Here is a 4935-nt window from a genome sequence, read left to right on the forward strand (position 1 = left end):
GGAATACTATAAACCAGTTCATAATCTTTTCATAGATTTAAAAAAAGCATATGATTCAGTGTTGCAATCAAAGTTGTACAGTATTCTTTTGGAAATTGGAATACCAAAGAAGTATGTTAGACTTATAGAAGCGAGTTTGAAAAACACAAAAGGTAGAGTACGCGTGGGGAAATTGGAGTCAGAAGAATTTGTAATAAAGAACGGACTTAAGCAGGGATGTGCCCTGTCTCCCCTACTTTTTAATTTAGTCCCAGAATATATTGTACGAATGGCAGCAGATAATTCAGAGGGTGTGGAGTTAAATGGAAATATTAAGATATTAGGGTATGCAGATGATCTAAACATCATTAGTGATAGGAAAGAATCTGTAACAGCAAATGCGAATGCGTTAATCAAGGCTACTGAAGATGTAGGTCTAAGGATAAGTGAAGACAAAACTAAATACCTGGTTACTACTAGAATGCCAACATCAGTAGATCAGGAAATGTAAGAGTTGGAGACATGCAGTTTGAGAAAGTGAACACATTTAAGTATCTAAGTGTGGACATCACTTCGAGAAATGAGATTGAATCCGAACTGAAGAAGAGATTACGAGAGGGAAATGCGTGCTACTTCTCATTGAATAGATTACTTTCATCACGGATATTGTCTAGGAATTTAAAGATTAGAATATACAAAACTATTATTCTACCAGTAATGCTGTATGGGTGTGAGACTTGGTCTCTCACTGTGCAAAATGAAAAGCCGTTTCGAGTATTTGAAAACAAAATTTTGAGGAAAATTTTCGGAGCAAAAAGGGATGACATTAGCGGAGAGTGGCGAAAACTGCATAACGAAGAGGTTCACGAACTATGTTCATGCCCTGACATAATCAGTATTATTAAATCGGCTGCGATGGGCGGGCCACGTAGCTCGAATGGATGAGGGCAGGGCATCGCGCAGAGTACTGGTAGGGCACCTAGAAGGAAAACGTCCTGTTGGGAGACCGAGGCGTAGATGGGAGGACAATGTGAAGGCTGATTTGAGGAGCCTAGGTATTGAAGGTGAATGGAAGGAAATAGCCCAAGACAGGGACAGATGGCGAAAATACGTTGCTGCGGTAATGGACTCTTGAGTCCGGTATGACCAGTGAGTAAGTAAGTAAGTAAGTCAAGCGTCTCCAATAACTAGTCTCGAAGAATTGCTATAACCATATCCAGCAATAGATGTCCGATAATAAAGTATACGGCCTAGAATAACTAGAACCCGTGGTGATTTGTTGTTTACAAGGAAGTTGTGGCAAATCTGCTTGTATTTTCTATTTAATTTAACGGAATAATGTCATTACTGTTTTGAAATTCAGCGAATTCACCCTCAAATGGCTTATAGTGTTGCGGTGTGTCAATCGGAGGGCTTCGGACGTGTGTGTAATTGTATGAGCGCTCAGTAAACGTGTTGGCGCCACAGGTATTAATATTTTAGAGCCAGCGTATGATGTGGCTGTTATTTAGAGTAAGTTCAATTAAAGTGGATGTAAGGTATTTTGGAGATATGTACACGATCACTAGCGTTACGTAGTTTAATAACATAAATTAAAATTTAACGATGAGTGAAACAACGAACAATATACACTCCTGGAAATTGAAATAAGAACACTGTGAATTCCATGTCCCAGGAAGGGGAAACTTTATTGACACATTCCTGGGGTCAGATACATCACATGGTCACACTGACAGAACCACAGGCACATAGACACAGGCAACAGAGCATGCACAATATCGGCACTAGTACAGTGTATATCCACCTTTCGCAGCAATGCAGGCTGCTATTCTCCCATGGAGACGATCGTAGAGATGCTGGATGTAGTCCTGTGGAACGGCTTGCCATGCCATTTCCACCTGGCGCCTCAGTTGGACCAGCGTTCGTGCTGGACGTGCAGACCGCGTGAGACGACGCTTCATCCAGTCCCAAACATGCTCAATGGGGGACAGATCCGGAGATCTTGCTGGCCAGGGTAATTGACTTACACCTTCTAGAGCACGTTGGGTGGCACGGGATACAGGCAGACGTGCATTGTCCTGTTGGAACAGCAAGTTCCCTTGCCGGTCTAGGAATGGTAGAACGATGGGTTCGATGACGGTTTGGATGTACCGTGCTCTATTCAGTGTCCCCTCGACGATCACCAGTGCTGTACGGCCAGTGTAGGAGATCGCTCCCCACACCATGATGCCGGGTGTTGGCCCTGTGTGCCTCGGTCGTATGCAGTCCTGATTGTGGCGCTCACCTGCACGGCGCCAAACACGCATGCGACCATCATTGGCACCAAGGCAGAAGCGACTCTCATCGCTGAAGACGACACGTCTCCATTCGTCCCTCCATTCACGCCTGTCGCGACACCACTGGAGGCGGGCTGCACGATGTTGGGGCGTGAGCGGAAGACGGCCTAACGGTGTGCGGGACCGTAGCCCAGCTTCATGGAGACGGTTGCTAATGGTCCTCGCCGATACCCCAGGAGAAACAGTGTCCCTAATTTGCTGGGAAGTGGCGGTGCGGTCCCCTACGGCACTGCGTAGGATCCTACGGTCTTGGCGTGCATCCGTGCGTCGCTGCGGTCCGGTCCCAGGTCGACGGGCACGTGCACCTTCCGCCGACCACTGGCGACAACATCGATGTACTGTGGAGACCTCACGCCCCACGTGTTGAGCAATTCGGCGGTACGTCCACCCGGCCTCCCGCATGCCCACTATACGCCCTCGCTCAAAGTCCGTCAACTGCACATACGGTTCACGTCCACGCTGTCGCGGCATGCTACCAGTGTTAAAGACTGCGATGGAGCTCCGTATGCCACGGCAAACTGGCTGACACTGACGGCGGCGGTGCACAAATGCTGCGCAGCTAGCGCCATTCGACGGCCAACACCGCGGTTCCTGGTGTGTCCGCTGTGCCGTGCGTGTGATCATTGCTTGTACAGCCCTCTCGCAGTGTCCGGAGCAAGTATGGTGGGTCTGACACACCGGTGTCAATGTGTTCTTTTTTCCATTTCCAGGAGTGTATATTAAAAGTTCAGCGAAAAGTAATTTTGTGGTTTATACACATTTGCGGTCCAATGAAGTGCGTGGGCCCACTAACAACAATAATGAGTGCACTTGAATAATTACGTCAATAAAAGAAGCTAGTGATAGAAATTCTTTCATTTGGAACTACTTACAGCTTGTAATAATAGTGAAGATCAGGTAACAATATTAGGAGCATGGTCGCCAAATATCCAAACCAGTCTCGACCTATTTAGTGAAGAGTAACATCCCAAGAAACATTGTAATAGAGCATGAGAAGGGTGAGGGTCGGTAGAGGGAAGAGGTAGGGTTACTTTTACTGATACAGGGGTGTTCAGTTTGGCTGGAATTACAAAATATAGTTAGTTGTAAAGTCTGCTGACTGAGTTCAAATGTTGGTCAAACGTGTTTAATGAAAGGTATGTCAATGGGACCGGTGGTATTTACTGACACGTTGTCCAATAGTTTGATCTAAACTTGTTAGATTTTTATTTATTTAATATCACCTGTACAGAAACATTTACTACAAATCGAAAAGATAGCCAAGAAAGCAACAATTCTTGTTCAGATTCGTAAAACGACACTCTTACAGTCTTTACCTCTCTGTCGTTTGACATATAATTTTAGCATTATGACAAGCCTAACAAACAGGCCATCACGCGTAACGACTCGAGTCAAATAATGAGGCTTATTGAAGAACTAGAACAAAAAGTAATAGTTCAGCGACGTCATTGCGCTGACTGAGCTGACCATGGAACAGGACGATCACGACCAATCCAAATTGTGCGTCAGGACGTTATCACGTGCGCAATGTCCCGGCAGCACGTCCTGTTGAAATCATACGAGCTTTCCCCTTATTTAGCAGTACGAATTCCACGAACTGTGTACGCCAACATATCAGATACATTCAACGAATAGGTTCCTCCAGATCCACCAAAGGTACTACAAAAATACTAATGGAGGGTAATTTTTGAGACGAACAGTCTGACACCTTGTCCCTGAAGAAGACGAAGAAGAAGAAGAAGAAGAAGAAGAAGATTATGAAATTTTGCAGGAAGTGCCCGGTAGAAAGCTCAACTGAAGTTCTTCTTAGATTTTTTCCTTCAGTACTCGTTGACAAGGCACAGGAGACCAGTGGTTCCTGTCCAACTATGAACAAAAAATTATAGTAAAATTTCTGAATGCTTTGAGATAGATTTAATATTTTTATTTATATATTAAAGTATAGTACACATGTAAAGCGTATACCGAAAGCCAATAAATATATTCCCGTGTAGCTCGAAATCGCTTATGCTGCTGTATATTAAATTATACAGTTCAAATGGCTCTGAGCACTATGGGACTCAACTGCTGTGGTCATAAGTCCCCTAGAACTTAGAACTACTTAAACCTAACTAACCTAAGGACATTACAAACATCCATGCCGGAGGCAGGATTCGAACCTGCGACCGTAGCGGTCGCGCGGTTCCAGACTGTAGCGCCTTTAACCGCTCGGCCACTCCGGCCGGCTAAATTATACAGAGAGGACTTCTTTATTTGAAAGAAGAAGAATGGAAGATTAGGTTTCAACGTCCTATCGACGCTTTGGTCATTAGAGGCAGATCACTAGCTTGCATTGGACAAGGATGGGAAAGAAAAACGGCCGTGTTCGTTTCGAAGGAACCATCTCAAAATTTTTCTTACATACATACATACATAGATTAATCCTTGTTCCATAGATCATGAATACGACATTTCGTAATGATATGGAACGTGTCACCTTAACTTAAGTATTCTTTACCCAAAATAATTAATTATTTATTTTTTACAGTTACTACTTCATATCTAAGAATTCCCGAAGGAGTTGTCATTCAGAAATTCTTTTAATTTGCTTTTAAATGTTGGTTGGCTATCTGTCAGACTT

The 4935-nt window shown here is 44.1% G+C and overlaps 1 non-coding gene across 1 annotated transcript; it reads right to left on the reverse strand.

Moving 5' to 3' along the window:
- Nucleotides 1–4453: 4453 nt before the first annotated feature.
- On the reverse strand, nucleotides 4454–4537 carry Trnas-gga. The gene is given in 2 exon segments: nucleotides 4454–4488; nucleotides 4498–4537. It is a non-coding gene; the product is annotated as a tRNA-Ser (tRNA).
- Between the last annotated feature and the right edge of the window lie 398 nt (nucleotides 4538–4935).

This window comes from Schistocerca piceifrons, chromosome 2 (assembly GCF_021461385.2).
Source record: "Schistocerca piceifrons isolate TAMUIC-IGC-003096 chromosome 2, iqSchPice1.1, whole genome shotgun sequence".
NCBI lineage: Eukaryota > Metazoa > Arthropoda > Insecta > Orthoptera > Acrididae > Schistocerca > Schistocerca piceifrons.